The 17,184-nt window shown below is 50.0% G+C and overlaps 1 protein-coding gene across 3 annotated transcripts in view; it reads left to right on the top strand.

Annotated features, from left to right (window-relative positions):
* TLN1 (talin 1) overlaps positions 1–17,184 on the top strand; it is a 750,278-nt gene that overhangs the window by 150,312 nt on the left and 582,782 nt on the right. For all 3 annotated transcript variants that reach the window (XM_078674421.1, XM_078674420.1, XM_078674419.1), the window contains exon 2: positions 3,960–4,036. The gene's annotated coding sequence lies outside the window, so the exon portion shown is untranslated. The remainder of the gene's footprint in view (positions 1–3,959; positions 4,037–17,184) is intronic.

Raw genomic sequence — 17,184 nt, 5'->3', positions numbered from 1 at the left:
GGTGACTCCAGCAGGAGACGCTTCAGGTGAGTGCCTGCCCTGAGCATGGGTGACTCTAGCAGGAGACGCTTCAGATGAGTGCCTGCTCTGAGCTGGGGTGACTCTAGTAGGAGACGCTTCAGATGAGTGCCTGCCCTGATCCTGGGTGACTCTAGCAGGAGACGCTTCAGATGAGTGCCTGCCCTGAGCTGGGGTGACTCTAGCAGGAGACGCTTCAGATGAGTGCCGGCACTGAGCGTGGGTGGCTCTAGCAGGAGACGCTTCAGATGAGTGCCGGCACTGAGCGTGGGTGGCTCTAGCAGGAGACGCTTCAGATGAGTCCCTGCACTGAGCATGGGTGACTCTAGCAGGAGACGCTTCAGATGAGTGCCTGCTCTGAGCATGGGTGACTAGCAGGAGACGCTTCAGATGAGTGCCTGCACTGAGCACGGGTGACTCTAGCAGGAGACGCTTCAGATGAGTGCTTGCCCTGAGCATGAGTGACTCCAGCAGGAGACGCTTCAGGTGAGTGCCTGCCCTGAGCATGGGTGACTCTAGCAGGAGACGCTTCAGATGAGTGCCTGCTCTGAGCTGGGGTGACTCTAGTAGGAGACGCTTCAGATGAGTGCCTGCCCTGATCCTGGGTGACTCTAGCAGGAGACGCTTCAGATGAGTGCCGGCACTGAGCGTGGGTGGCTCTAGCAGGAGACGCTTCAGATGAGTGCCGGCACTGAGCGTGGGTGGCTCTAGCAGGAGACGCTTCAGATGAGTCCCTGCACTGAGCATGGGTGACTCTAGCAGGAGACGCTTCAGATGAGTGCCTGCTCTGAGCATGGGTGACTAGCAGGAGACGCTTCAGATGAGTGCCTGCACTGAGCACGGGTGACTCTAGCAGGAGACGCTTCAGATGAGTGCTTGCCCTGAGCATGAGTGACTCCAGCAGGAGACGCTTCAGGTGAGTGCCTGCCCTGAGCATGGGTGACTCTAGCAGGAGACGCTTCAGATGAGTGCCTGCTCTGAGCTGGGGTGACTCTAGTAGGAGACGCTTCAGATGAGTGCCTACCCTGAGCATGAGTGACTCCAGCAGGAGACGCTTCAGATGAGTGCCTGCCCTGAGCATGGGTGACTCTAGCAGGAGACGCTTCAGATGAGTGCCTGCTCTGAGCTGGGGTGACTCTAGTAGGAGACGCTTCAGATGAGTGCCTACCCTGAGCATGAGTGACTCCAGCAGGAGACGCTTCAGATGAGTGCCTGCACTGAGCATGGGTGACTCTAGCAGGAGACGCTTCAGATGAGTGCCGGCACTGAGCATGGGTGACTCTAGCAGGAGACGCTTCAGATGAGTGCCTGCACTGAGCATGGGTGACTCTAGTAGGAGATGCTTCAGATGAGTCCCTGCACTGAGCATGGGTGACTCTAGCAGGAGACGCTTCAGATGAGTGCCTGCTCTGAGCATGGGTGACTAGCAGGAGACGCTTCAGATGAGTGCCTGCCCTGAGCGTGGGTCACTCTAGCTGGAGACGCTTCAGATGAGTGCCTGCCCTGAGCGTGGGTGACTCTAGCAGGAGACGCTTCAGATGAGTGCCTGCCCTGAGCTGGGGTGACTCTAGCAGGAGACGCTTGAGATGAGTGCCTGCACTGAGCGTGGGTGGCTCTAGCAGGAGACGCTTCAGATGAGTCCCTGCACTGAGCATGGGTGACTAGCAGGAGACGCTTCAGATGAGTGCCTGCACTGAGCACGGGTGACTCTAGCAGGAGACGCTTCAGATGAGTGCTTGCCCTGAGCATGAGTGACTCCAGCAGGAGACGCTTCAGGTGAGTGCCTGCCCTGAGCATGGGTGACTCTAGCAGGAGACGCTTCAGATGAGTGCCTGCTCTGAGCTGGGGTGACTCTAGTAGGAGACGCTTCAGATGAGTGCCTGCCCTGATCCTGGGTGACTCTAGCAGGAGACGCTTCAGATGAGTGCCTGCCCTGAGCTGGGGTGACTCTAGCAGGAGACGCTTCAGATGAGTGCCGGCACTGAGCGTGGGTGGCTCTAGCAGGAGACGCTTCAGATGAGTGCCGGCACTGAGCGTGGGTGGCTCTAGCAGGAGATGCTTCAGATGAGTCCCTGCACTGAGCATGGGTGACTCTAGCAGGAGACGCTTCAGATGAGTGCCTGCTCTGAGCATGGGTGACTAGCAGGAGACGCTTCAGATGAGTGCCTGCACTGAGCACGGGTGACTCTAGCAGGAGACGCTTCAGATGAGTGCTTGCCCTGAGCATGAGTGACTCCAGCAGGAGACGCTTCAGATGAGTGCTTGCCCTGAGCATGGGTGACTCTAGCTGGAGACGCTTCAGATGAGTGCTTGCCCTGAGCATGAGTGACTCCAGCAGGAGACGCTTCAGGTGAGTGCCTGCCCTGAGCATGGGTGACTCTAGCAGGAGACGCTTCAGATGAGTGCCTGCTCTGAGCTGGGGTGACTCTAGTAGGAGACGCTTCAGATGAGTGCCTACCCTGAGCATGAGTGACTCCAGCAGGAGACGCTTCAGATGAGTGCCTGCCCTGAGCATGGGTGACTCTAGCAGGAGACGCTTCAGATGAGTGCCTGCTCTGAGCTGGGGTGACTCTAGTAGGAGACGCTTCAGATGAGTGCCTGCACTGAGCATGGGTGACTCTAGTAGGAGATGCTTCAGATGAGTGCTTGCACTGAGCATGGGTGACTCTAGTAGGAGATGCTTCAGATGAGTGCCTGCACTGAGCATGGGTGACTCTAGCAGGAGATGCTTCAGATGAGTGCCTGCCCTGAGCATGGGTGACTCTAGCTGGAGACGCTTCAGATGAGTGCCTGCACTGATCTTGGGTGACTCTAGCAGGAGACGCTTCTGATGAGTGCCTGCGATGAGCATGGGTGACTCTAGCAGGAGACGCTTCAGATGAGTGACTGCCCTGATCCTGGGTGACTCTAGCAGGAGACGCTTCAGATGAGTGCCTGCGATGAGCTTGGGTGACTCTAGCAGGAGACGCTTCAGATGAGTGCCTGCCCTGAGCTGGGGTGACTCTAGCAGGAGACGCTTCAGATGAGTGCCGGCACTGAGCGTGGGTGGCTCTAGCAGGAGACGCTTCAGATGAGTGCCGGCACTGAGCGTGGGTGGCTCTAGCAGGAGACGCTTCAGATGAGTCCCTGCTCTGAGCATGGGTGACTAGCAGGAGACGCTTCAGATGAGTGCTTGCCCTGAGCTGGGGTGACTCTAGCAGGAGACGCTTCAGATGAGTGCATGCCCTGAGCATGGGTGACTCTAGCAGGAGACGCTTCCGATGAGTGCTTGCCCTGAGCATGAGTGACTCCAGCAGGAGACGCTTCAGATGAGTGCCTGCCCTGAGCATGGGTGACTCTAGCAGGAGACGCTTCAGATGAGTGCCTGCTCTGAGCTGGGGTGTCTCTAGTAGGAGACGCTTCAGATGAGTGCTTGCCCTGAGCATGAGTGACTCCAGCAGGAGACGCTTCAGATGAGTGGCTGCACTGAGCATGGGTGACTCTAGCAGGAGACGCTTCAGATGAGTGCCTGCCCTGAGCATGGGTGACTCTAGCAGGAGACGCTTCAGATGAGTGCCTGCCCTGAGCATGGGTGACTCTAGCAGGAGACGCTTCAGATGAGTGCCTGCCCTGAGCATGGGTGACTCTAGCAGGAGACGCTTCAGATGAGTGCCTGCCCTGAGCATGGGTGACTCTAGCAGGAGACGCTTCAGATGAGTGCCTGCGATGAGCTGGGGTGACTCTAGCAGGAGACACTTCTGACTTTCTTCCTACCTTCATAAATTGAGGTCTCTCTATCCTCGGTCGACTCTGTGGTTTTAGCGAGCCCCAGGGCTTCTTGTGTAAAGGAGCTTTTCTTGTGGAATATCTGCTAATCAGCTTGTTGTGTTCTTGTGTGGACTTTGTGCCTTGTTTTGATGGTCTTTCTGCTCCTTTAATGGTCTTTGTTTTATTTCCTGCAGAAACTGAAGACTTGGACGCAGAGTAACCGGGCAAACACCCAAAAGTCAAGCTACCCCAAGACGTTCATATCACCCAGGTAAATTGGCGCTGTCTGAGCCCTGTGCAGTGTATTGGAAATGTTACTCTACAGTTAGTTCACAGGGTGGCCTGCTGTTCAAGACTCCTGCCACAGATAACCTCCAATGGGTGGGTAGTGGCAGTAGTGGGCTGCCTGGCCATGCTCCATGGACCGCTTTGTGTCTTTCCAGAGGCTGCACTGATGGGGCGGGAGGTGCCCGGTGCTCATTGACTGAGTGTCCAGATACCCTGGTCAAACTCAAGGTGCTTCCTTGCATGTTGCCGCCCCTCATGCTGGTCTTCCCTGGTGGGTTCTCTGCCTCTGTCCCACCGCTCTGCCTCTCTCCTCTGAAAGTTGTGCAATAGCAGAAACCTTTGATATATTCGCTGTAGGTACATTTTAGCCTGCATACATTTTCACTTTTTTGTAAATAAAATCCATTGTTTACATAGAGAAACGTGAGTAAGGTGGGGATTTGTGAACCCCGTCTTGAAGGAGTTGATCTCCGAAACATGTCGACGCACCCAAGAGGTGATGTACATAACGTTACATAACACCTCCAATTTCACCTTTTTAACAGTATCAGCCCGGGGGCCCATTACATTTTTTGAGTTCTCCCCATGAGCCAGATACTTTTTAATTAATCACTCACTTATAACCCCACCACCCACTCACATTCAACCCTCACACGCACCACGCATAGTCATTGGAAAAGTGCTCCCGCGTAACCGTAGGTAGCAGCACGCCGCATCCCGTAGAGGGGTGCGAAGACCCCAGTGATGAAGCATGACACCAAGGGTCCTTTTGGTGTGTGAGGGGGGTATTTTAAAGCAAAACCACGATGTGCTCCCCACCATTGTAAGGAACACTTGGCACTTATTGGTGGATTCTTGTTGTTTATACATATCAGCCAGGGAGAATGAATCCACGCAAATATTCTCTCTCTCCCTTTGTTATTATCATGTCTGGTCCTTGCGCCATTACTTCTCGAGTTTTCTGCAGGTCTGCTTGGAGTTCTGGAGGTCGTCGTTGAACCAGATGGCTCTAGTGTCGGTGGGTCTGTTGGAGGGTTTCCTGATTGGGGTGAGGGTGTTGGCGCAGTTGTTGATCCATAGTCTGAAGTTGTGGGCTGCTGCGTCGGTCTCGTAGGGCTGGGGAGGAGGGTCTTGGGAGAGTGGGGTGATGAGGTGGTCTTCTGTGACTTTTTTTCCAGCTGCGGTGTGGGATGCGTTGAGGTTTAATGTGTGCGTGTTGGAAATGGGATCCCTGGCTGGCCAGGGCTTTCGCCAAAGTCAGTCAGAGACCACCACTCCCAAGTCAGGGCAAGGGAGTTACACGCCGAGATAACCCCCGCTCACCCTCTAGGTAACGTGGCGCGAGCAGCAAGGCTAAACTTGGAGGCGATGTAGGTTAAGTATTTGCGCATGCACCCCAGCAACAACAACCAAAGGCCCACCACAAAGGAAACTCCACACAAGGTTATATAAAAAATAGCCTTTGTATTACACCAAAACACATTAGATAAAACACACACTTTACAATGTGCCAGAGGCACGGGCAGAATTTACAGGGGATATTTACAAGACAGGGCCACCTGGACCACTGTCAGGAATCAGCACTTAGAATACAATCATAACAGCAAATCACTGTAGCACAATATCAAAATAGAGCACACAACCAGTAACTACTGGTAACCAGGACCTCACTAGCACCACCTGTACTAGCAAGAACAACCACCTCAGTATCACAATACAAGTAGGGGCATAGACCTGGGGACAAAACACATGATGCAGAACCTACATTCAGCGGTGTAAGGAACACATGACGCATCAACACACGTTCAGCGGTGTAAGGAACAAGGCACATGATGCATCTACAACACATTCAGAGGTGCAGCAAAGAGCACTTTGCAGAAATCACATTATCATGAACTTACATCAAAGTCCAGGGTCCAGGTTGCGCCACTGCGCCAAGACCTAAACGTAGCAGCTGCCCACTACTTGCTGGGCAGCTGAGGGACAGGACAGGGGGGCCTAAACGCTGCAGCTGGCACTAAGTGCTGCGCAGCTGGGGAAAGGCCAGGGATGAAGGAGTGCGCCTCACTCCTAAAGTCCAGAACATGTCCCTAGAAGCAAAAGAAAGACCTAAACGGTGCAGCTGCCCACTAATTGCTGGGCAGCTGGATACACTGTTGGGCCACTGCTGGAGCCTCGCAGGCTCTGGCCAGAACAATGTGGGCAAGGCGGGAGCCTCTCAGGGCTCTAAAACATCAGGGGGCGCAGGGAGCCTCTCTCAGGCTTTAAACAGAGGAATGGCCCCAGAGCCTCTCGGGGCCCAAAACACAACTGCGGCGCTTCGGTGGAGTCCCCCTCCTGGGGACTCAGGAAGACAAATGGCAGCAAGAGCCTCTCTGGGCTCTAAAATAAGTGGGGCTGAGAGCCTCTCTGGCTCGGGTTGGAGTCCCCCTCCTGGGGACTCGAATTACACAGAATTGCCCCCTTTCGTTGGAGCCCCCCTCCTGGGGACTCGGGATCGCAACCGGCCCTCTGTGACCTCGGGGCTTCAGCAATATTGCCCCCTTGAGCCTCTGTGGCTCTGACAACAAACATGCCCCCGTCGTCGGAGCCTCTCTAGGGCTCGGGAACCGAAGCTGCCGCCAAGAGCCTCCTCAGGGCTCTCCACACACCTGGGACACCTTGAGCCCCTCGGGGCTCTGAGGAGCCTCTCCGGCTCCAAGAAATGATGCCCCCGTCACTGGCAGAGTCCCTCCTCGGGGACTCGGACTCACACTGGCCCCCGGAGCGTCCCCCTCGGCCCTTAACACTCACCGGGCTGCTGGGGCTCCTCTCTGCAGGCGGCGGTCTTCTTCCGGGGCTCCCTCCTGGTCCTGGGAGCCCCGCACGGCTTTCTGCTGGTCTACTGGTGCTCCCAACAGCTCACGGGAGCCCGGGCAGCAGGCGGCCATCTTTCTCTGCCGGCGGAGTGGGCAGCCAATCACAGGGCAGCGGCGGGCGGGACTTCTCCGCAAAACCGGAAGTCCCGCCCTGAGTCATGCACTGTAGTGCCTGGCTTCCTGTTTTGCGGCGCTCGGGCCGCGGCGGTGATTTCCAGGTCGGCAAATGAGGGGTGGCACCCTCCGTAGGCAGAACCAACGTCGCAGCGAGGTAGGCACTCGCCAATGGGGCAGACAAACGGGGTGGCACCCCTAAATGAAAACATGCTGAAAATACGGGCAAAAGTAAAAATAAAGCGCTCCGAGCGCTAGGGAACAACACAGCGCTTTCAGGCGCTAGAGGCAGAATAAAAGCGCTCCCATGCGCTATAAGGCAAATAAAGCGCTCCGAGCGCTAGGCAAAAGTCCCTCTGGCATCCAGGAGCTGGGCAGGGCAAAGAAGCCCCACAAGTCCAGGGACAAGCACAGCAGAGAAAAGTCCTCCAGGGCATCAAGGCAAGGCAGAAAGACCCCAGAGGGAGAAGGCATCCAGGGGCTTGGGCAGGGCCCAGGGAGGCAAGCCTTCCCCCTGGGCCCAAGCAGCAACACGCCCCTGGTAGTTTCAAGTTGGCAAACAAACTTTTCCAAGAGGTCACAGCCTCTTTTTATACAGACAAATCCTTTGTCTAAGGGTGCAGGGTGGGGGAGAAACCAGTCGCAGCTGGTTCTGGAGCACTCTTGATGGCCCAACCACCCATTTCATTCACTGGGGAGGCTAGGGTCATCAGACACACCACAGGGGGGCGGAGCCAGCATTGTGTGGGGAAAACCCAGCCCATCCAGGACACAGGTACACTCCTCCCACACATCACTCATGCTAATCTCACACTCACCACCGGGCAGACCCATCTAGACTTCCTGGAGCCTGGCATGCCAGCCAGCTCCAGCCAATCACGCTCCAGCACCCTCACTGCACACATATCTCAATGTCCAGAAGTAGCACTTCCCTTCTAGACACATACATGCCGCATACACCATCTCGCAGCATTCACTCTCACGAGTTCACACATACTAAACTCGAGCCTGCACTCCCCACGCATCAGGAACTACCAGGGACACACACATTCCCCATGCATTCCTATGGGAGGGCAGGCCTATCTCACACATGCACTCAAGGAGCGCACACACTTTACACTGCGCCACAGTGTCAAAGTGCGCAAAGACCAGAAATCACTACACTTCAAGGCAAAAAGTTCAGGGGTGAACCTGCCACAAGGCCCAAATCCAACAGTGCGGTGTGTTTCTTGAAGGAGAAGTGGATGCAGTGGTGGTCGGTCCAGTGGAGTTCGGTGGTGTGGCTGAAGGTGACGTTGTCGCTGGCGGAGAAGATGGGGTCGAGCGTGTGTCCGGCGGAGTGGATGGTTGTCATGACGAGTTGGTTGAGTCCGGCGTTGGCGAGGTTGTCGCTCAGTGTTATAGAGTTATCATTATTGGTGTTCTCTAGGAGGAAGTTCAGGTCTCCGAGGAGTATGTAGTCTGTGGAGGCGATGGCGTGCGTGCTGATGAGGTTGGCAATGGATTCACTGAACTGTGGTCTAGGGCCTGGGGGTCTGTAGACGAGGGTTCCTCTGATGATGATGATGATGATGGTGGTGGTGTTGACGAGGATCTGTGGAAGTGTAGGTGTTCGCCCATGTTGTACGAGGCCACTCTTTCTACACCACTCGACTCTACTCTGCCATTCCACTCTACGGCACTCCACTCTATGCATGGCCATTCCACTCTACGCCCCTCCACAACACTCTGTGCCACTCCATGACAATCCATGCTACTCTACATTGCTCCACTTTATGCCAATCTGCACCACTCCTCTCCACTGTACACCACTACACTCGACACCATTCCACTTTACGCTACTCCACACCAGTTTACTCCACACTACTTTACTCCACTCTACGCCTCTCCATTCTATGACACTCTACTACACTATCCCACTCTGACATTTCATGGCACTCCCGTTTACGGCACTTTACTATGTCACACTCTTTGATGTGAAGCACTGAGACACTACACTCTGCGACACTCCAAGCATCTCTCCTCTGTTCTACATTACTAACTTTTACCCATTTTATTTTATTTATTTACTTTTTGCAGAAGGTTTTATTTAGCGCTAGCTTCACCCAAAGGTATCAGAGCGCTTTACATCTGCAATGGAAGTACATAAAAACAATCCTGGCGGAACGAAACGGCTTGTACAGGCGGTCCAACCGAAATAAAAATACAGGGAGTAATTTAGGAAACATAGTGAGTAAAAGTACATATAGGATGAGATAGAGAAGCAAGTTGCAGTAACCAGAATGTTCTAGTAAATAGTAAATTTTGCAGTATGCCAAGGAGGACTCGTAGGACATAATAGGTAGCAGGTGGTAAAGTGAGGGGGAGAGGGAGGCGACAAGAGAAAGGGGGTGGGTGGGTGAGTGATTGGGGAAGGCGATGTAGCCTAAGGAGGGAAGAGGAGTAACGTCCGAAAGGAGATCCGGGATTTAGTTTCCCCAAAATTTAGTGAGAAGATGAATTTTATTTATTATTTATTTATTTATTTTGGAATCTTGTATAGCGCACAGTTACCCTTGGGCATCCCGGCGCTCGTTCATGACTCAGGGGAATGGCATTAACAGAAAGGAAACCTTTGAGGAGCAGCATTAAGCGGGAAATAGGGGGGTCTTGAGTAGCTTTCGGAATCTGATCATGCCAGACTCTATCCGTAAATTCAGGGGCAGCGCGTTCCATAACTTGGCGGCGTTCACAGAAAATCTTCTACACCCCGTCCGGGCTCTTTTCACTCTAGGCACTTGTAACAGAGCTTTGTGGTCAGAGCGTAAAGCACTGGTAGCCTTGTAGGGCATCACCATATTACCCAGAATGGGAGGACCCTTCCCATGCAGGTTTTTATGCGCCGTACAGAGAGATTTAAATGTTATCCTCTCCCGTATCGGAAGCCAATGCAATGCTCTCAGTGCTGGTTTTGCTGACTGTCTCCAGGGGATATTCATCAGCAGCCTTGCTGCTGCATTCTGTACTTGTTGTAATTTATTAAGCGTTGCTTCCGGTGCGCCCAAAAAAAGCGCATTACCGTAATCTAACCTTGAGACAATCAGGCCCTGGATAAGGCGCTTCCTAGACGTCGGGGGGAGGAGAGGTAAAATCTTACGGGCTGATCGGAGCAGTGCAAAGCAAACTCCGGCCGTTTTCTTTGCGTGGGTCTTGAAGGACAAATCTTGTTCAAGCCACACGCCCAGGCTTTTAATCTCCTTTTTAGGGCTTGGAGGGTCACCAAGACAACTCGGCCAGCTGCCTATCGGCAAAGAAGGTCCCGTTTGTCCCAACAGCATCAGCTCTGTTTTAGAGCCGTTCAATTTTAATGCGGAGTTGCCCATCCATGTGTGCACCTTGGACAAGCAAGAGTGCAATAAGTCCGGATGATCCACCAATTGGGAAAGGGCCACCACCAACTGGGTATCATCAGCATAGCTGATAATTTTGATGCCTAGAGGTGCCACCACCTCCTCCAATGGGGCGATATAGACATTAAACAGTGTGGGGCTCAGGGAGGAGCCCTGAGGCACACCACACTGAAGAGGGATGGGTGCAGATTGTGCACTCCCTTCTCACACTTGATAGGTTCGTTGATGCAAAAACGAACCAAGCCACTTCAAGGCCATTCCGGTTAGGCCTACCTCTGACAGTCGCTGGAGCAACACCTGATGGTTAACGGTGTCAAAAGCCGCACTAAGGTCCAGGAGGATCACTGCCACTGATCCCCCTGAATCCAGAATGCTCCTGGCTTCTTCCACGACTGCCAGAAGGGCGGTATCCGTGCCTTGGCCCGGCCTGAAACCCGTTTGGGAAATCCGCAACAAACTATTGGATTCCAGGAATTGTGAGAGTCGCTTGTTCACCAGTCTCTCCGCGATCTTACCAAACCCAGGCAGCAAGGAGATCGGTCTGAAATTAGCCAGGTCCGATGGATCGAGACCAGGTATTTTCAGAAGGGCCTTTACAACCGCTTTTTTTCCAGCTCGGTGGAACCACTCCCTGCGCTAACGAAGCATTGATAAGATCTGTTACTGGTGCCGCAATAGTGGTTGCTATCTGCTTCAGGTATCTCATCGGAACAGGATCCCTGGGTGAGCCACTTTTTATGGCCCCTAGCACCTTGCTAACTTCGTCGATGGTCACTGGGCCAAAGACGTCAAGCTTGTTCTGTACATAACCTCGCTGTTCGCCTATATGTACTTCCGGGACAGGCCGAGGTAAGGAACTTATGATGTTTTCTACTTTCATATGAAAGTAGTTAGCCAGTTCCTTACATTTCTTTAGAGGACTCTCATGGCTCTCTGGTGGTTCTGGGATTTTCAGGAGGTCTCTAAAGACCTTAAAGGACTCTCTCGAGGAGCTAGCCGAGTTACCAATTCTCTCGTCATAATACTTGACTTTGGCATCCCGGATGGCGGCTTTATATCCTCTGATTGCAGTACGATAATCACTCCGGGTTACTTCTCCCCAGTCTTTTCTCCACATCCTCTCTAGCTTTTTACAGCCTTTCCTGAGGGTTCTTAACGTCTGGGTGTACCAATGGGCTGAACCCACTCTCTTCTCGCTCTTCGGCATTCTCTTTTTTGGGAGAATGACGTCCAGGGAGCTGTTTAGCCACTTTTCCACATTCTCATCGGCGATTAAAGGATCCACCACCGGGCGCGGTGGTGGATCCTTTAATCCTTTAAGGTCTTTTTTGAATCTGGAATAGGAGGGGTTGCATCGAAGGTCTTTGGGGAGGGCATTCCAAATGGTTGGGGCCAAGCCAGAGAAGGAGTGGGACTTCAAGGCAGTTTTTATGAGTAGGGGGGTATGAGAAGAAGAGTGTTGGTGCTTCTTAGTGTTCGGGCACAGCCAGCTTTTTTACATTTAGTTGTGAGGTAGGATGGGGTCTTCTTGTAAAGGGCTTTGTGAGTAATACATGCCATTTTATAGGAGGATCTGCCTTTGATGGGGAGCCATTTGAGGGACTTGAGGGCGGGGGAGATGTGGTCAAAGCGTCTACAGTTTGTTGTTTGTCTGGCGGCGAGGTTGAGAATGGATTTGATGGGGGCCAGGTGGATATTGGGGGTGCCAGAGAGAAGGGAGTTTCCATAGTCGATTTTGGATAGAACAAGAGACTGGATAATTAATTTGAAGTCTGCAGCTGGGATAAAAGGCTTTATTTTTTTTGAGGTTCCGGAGAGTGAAGAGTGCACTGTTTGCTCTGTTCTTAACAGGGGAATTTAGTGTGAGTTTATTGTTGATGGTGATGCCGAGTGATTTAACCGAATCGGCGAGGGAGAGAGAGCAGTTTAGTGCGTTATGGTCTGCAATCCATGATTGAAAGGGGAGAGGGTTGTTTTTGGGAGAGAAGAGGATGATCTCAGTTTTGTTAGGGTTGAGTTTCAGATGATTGTTGTGGAACCAGGTTTGGATCTTGGTTAGGGCTGTGTTAAGGTGCAGGAAATCATCATCATGGGATTTAATTTTATAGTACAATTGGGTGTCGTCCGCGTATAGGTGGTAGTTGATTTTTTCTTGTTTGATTATCCGGGTAAGGGGTTCCATAAATAGGTTAAAAAGAGCGGGAGAGAGGATGGATCCTTGAGGGACACCAAGGGAGACAGAGGTTGAGCTAGAGAGGCAGTTTTGGATTTTAACTTGTTGGGTTTTATGTTGGAAGTAGGAGGAAAATCAGTTAAGGACAGTGCCACTGAGGCCGAACCGATTTTCGAGTGTGTTGAGTAGGGTTGGGTGGTAAACTGTGTCAAATGCCACGGATCACTGGTGTACAACATGGCTAAAATAGATTGCCAAAGCTAATATCTTTAGCTTAGGTGAGACCTATTGGCTTTGCCAGTGCTGGTCCTTTACAGTGAATTAAGGGATGATCTGTTGTGATCACATTCCACAGACACAATATGTTCTAGCTGCTTTGCTCCCGATTTTCTTGAGCTGCTGGAACTGCAGCTCCCATCTCTCAAAGATTTCTGGAAGCTATGGCATTGTATTCCTCATTACCAGAGGGTGACAAGGCCTATAAAGGACAGTATAGGCATGAAACAGCTACACCCACACCTCTAGGAACCTATGTTGGCTCTGATGACTCCGTTCTGCATCTCATGATCTCCCTGGTGGACAAGTTGATTTTTTTTTTTAAACAATCTTTATTGAGTTTTTACATTATTGAAGCAATCCATCCCACCACCCCCAACCCCACCCTGAAACAGGCATGACAATTAAACAAATATAAACATTGGTCAGAATAAGCACGTAATTGTACAAATATATGAATAAATTAAAATATAATAACATACTTTACGATCTTGATTAATCGATATGTTCCATCCATTGAACTAAGGGGTCCCAAATTTCTAACCATTTCTTTTTCTTATTCCGACCCTTCCGACTGTATATAGCAATTTCCAAACTATAGGTTGCTAGTATGCGAGCATGCCATTGTTGAAATGTAGGTGAATATGGGTCGAGCCAGGCTGATGCTAAACATATTCTAAATACTGCCATTCCTACAAATATTAGTCCCCTTATGTGGGTCGGTCGGGTATCTCCGTCTACCCCCAGTACTATTTCAGCGGTAGTTATCTCTATATTTGTTTTCAAAATTCTAGAAAGAAAAGTAGATATTTCCTGTTTTATTTATTTATTTAATTTTTTTTATATAGCGCTGGCTAGACCCGGAGGTATCAGAGTGCTTTACATGAGCATCAGATCATAGTTACAGGTTACATTGTTACAAAGGTTACATAGTTCTTAGAGCATGGCAACATAGTTACTTGTAAGGTCGAGATAAACAATAAGCACAAATACGTAAGGGGAAAAGCAGGCAAAGGGAGAGATTCAGGGGAGGGGGTAGGTTCAGGGGAAGTAGACTGAGAATGAAGGAGGGAAAGAGGAGGGGAGGGTGAGAGACACAGCATAGGGAGAGGAGGGGAAGGGTGACGGGACACAAACCGGTAGACGAGTCAAGGTAACGTCCAAAGTCCAGTAAGCTGTGATCCCAGGGGAAGTGGTATCACTTCCCTATCTCTGTTGCGGGAGGCTCCCTTTACGCAGTGGACTCTCTCAGAGTGGTCGCTGAGACTCCAAGGCCTACATACTGGATCCTTCCCCAAAAAGGGGAGAGGGAGTGCTTTGGCAAGGGGTGCCATACCAGACCTCAAGTGTGAGTGGCTCCCTTGGCACAGTGGACTCGCTCAGCGGGTTCGCTGAGACTCCAGAGTATAAATATTGGATCTTTCCCCAACAAGGGGAGAAGGAGTGCTTAGTCAAAGGGCGCACAGGACAGGGGGGCAGGCAAAGTAGCAGGCAAGGGGAGAGATTCAGGGGAGTGGGGATAGGAGCTAGGGAAGAGACAATAAGGAGACGGCCCATCTCCCCTATAACTAAACCAAGTAGCTCCATCGGGAATCAGACAGAGAGGAGTGAAGGAGAGACATAAATAGAGGGAGGATGCGGTAGGAGACGACAGGAGAGAAGAAAGGAAGTGCAACAATGTGGTTCAACAATATACCAGAAAAGGATCAAACAAATAAACATATCAAACAATCAGCAATACATTAGGGGAGGAGAGAAAGTAGTGGGGGGTAGGGGAGGAGGGAGAGTGAGGATAAGGGAAGAGACAACCGTAGAGACAAAAGGAAGTCTGTCTAAAGACCGACTGGGTAGGTGACGACCAAGGAGGGAATCCACGGCCCGTCTCCCCTATAGCTAAACCAGGTAGCTCCATCAGGCATCAGACAAAATATTTCGGTTTCAATACATTGAGAGAGGAGAGACGGAGAGACATAAATGGAGGGAGGATGTGGGAGGAGACGACAGGCGAGATGAAAGGAAGTGCAACAAAGTGGTTCAACAGTATACCAGAAAAAGTTTTATAATATAGAGTTCCTTACAAGTGGCAAACATGTATTATATCAACTTCAGGTAGTGAGCATCTCGGACATTGAGTCCCCTTGCCTGTACTCCACTTGGCTATTCTTTTAGGCGTATAATATAATTGAAAAAAGGTCTTATAATATTGTGATTGTGGTTTAGTTGATATTAGGAGTGATTGAGAGTAATCAAATCCCATCTGAACAGAGGTTTCTGGTATTTCTAATAGGTTCTGCCATATTTGAATATGTTTGTCTAAGTCATCGGGGAACATGATAATCAGATTATTGTATATTTCCCCAATTTTAATTGTGTTATTTTGAATAATCGTTTCAATTAATTGTATTATCACAAATGTTGAGTTGCCACCACCCTTTTTCATTATAAAATCTCTAATTTGCAAGTATTTAAAAAATCACGATGATCCAAAACAAATTTATTTTTTGATGATTCGAATGAGCTAAACCCTGTTAAATTGTAAAATGAACCAAGTCTAGTGATACCCAACCTAACCCACCGTTCCATACATGAATCAGAGAAAATCTCAGGGAGATTTCTATTTCTATATATAGTCGTATAGTGTGAAAATCTGCCAATTCCCAGGATTTTGCGTATATTGCCCCAGGCAGTATATATTCCTTTTAAAGTTTTAAAGCGAACCTTTTTAAAGTGACAATCATAAGTCAGACGCCAAAGATGATTTCCTGTATCTTCGCCCAAAATAAGTTCCTGTGGAGTCGGGACCCCCCTCACTTGATCTAATTGCGAGTTAGGGGTTAAAAGTGCTCTACTATAGTTGAGAATGGTCGCCCACCAATAAACTTTAAGGTTTGGTAAGGCAAGTCCTCCTCTATCTTTGGGTAGATTAATACATTTTATGGCTCTGCGCGATCTACTGTACCCCCAAATAAAGCGAGAAAACATACCATCAATTTCTTTAAAAATTTGTTGGTCAAACATTAAACAAATAGTTCTGAAAAAATATAAGAACTTGGGGGAAAAATACAATATTAATAAGATTACATCCACCAATGATAGGTAGGTGTAGATTATGCAGTTTCTTCAGTGCTTGGTCCGTTTGTTTCAAAAGTGGATTAAGGTTAAGTTTAACCAAATTGTCAAGATTTGAGGTGATATTAACTCCTAAATAAACCGCGTTTTCTACTACCCTTATATCGCCATACTTAATTTGGTTATTGATTATAATTTATGTTTTGTTTTGGTTTGATTTATAACCCGAAACCTCTCCAAAATACCTAGCTTCTTATTCAATTAGTTTTATAGCTTCCTTTGGGTTAGTTGTAGTTATAGCAATATCATCGGCATATGGCAATGTTTTGGTGTTGGAACAACAAAAGAGTAGACCAGGTCTGGGGTAGTGTGTCACTATAACAATGACTCTGAAGCAATTGGATGTGTGGGTGCAGCAATGCTGTTAGAAGTGATTAGACATACAAAGCTAGAACGAAGTCCCATCAGACCACCCTGCTTGGTGGAGTTTACGTCATGTGGGACTTGCTGATCAAACCCTGCCACACTTAGCCAATTAGTGCTATGGTGGAAGGGGATGCCAGCGATCCAGCCATGATGTCTATCATGAAGTGGACTTAATAAAGTGCAGTGCTCAAAAGAAATGTGATAAATTAAAAATGGCTACACTGGCCCAGAGAAATTGTACATACTGGAGTCAGTGTGTCAATGATTAAAAACACACCTGGTAGAAACATTAAGCTACCCTATGGCGTTGTGAAAATTGGTCGACATGTTTCAGCATAAGGGGAGATACCCCAGCTTTCTTCAGGACCTAGAATATATTGTCGCTACTGCCACTATGACCAAAAAATGTGAAAATTTTTAAACTGAGAGTTATGAATAATTTTACTGATAGACAAGACAAGTACATATCTACCAGGAACTAGAACGCTTTGGACGTCCACTGGCGAGGGAGAAGCATATCTTCTTCCTATCAATAAACAAAAACAATTTTTTGTTGCACAACAGCATTAGATAACACAACCACACATCCGCCTAAATACAGAGTAACAGCACAGCAAAACACTTGCACGAATTAATTTTACATTCTGCATAAATAGGTTCAAGCATACTAGCTTCATCACACAGAGACATTTGCTCACGGTGATACTCACCCAGCCTTATGTGGGTGAAGACCTCACCTCACCCGGCGACCGCTCGGGAGAATGAGGCCCCGCTCTATAGTGTAGAAAAAGGACAAAGTAAGTGCAAACCTCTACGATGTCCAAGC

Source organism: Lissotriton helveticus, chromosome 2_1 (assembly GCF_964261635.1).
Source record: "Lissotriton helveticus chromosome 2_1, aLisHel1.1, whole genome shotgun sequence".
In the NCBI taxonomy this organism is placed as follows: Eukaryota; Metazoa; Chordata; class Amphibia; order Caudata; family Salamandridae; genus Lissotriton; species Lissotriton helveticus.
The sequence above is the reverse complement of the archived record's forward strand: the minus strand, read 5'-3'. Positions and strand labels throughout refer to the sequence as shown.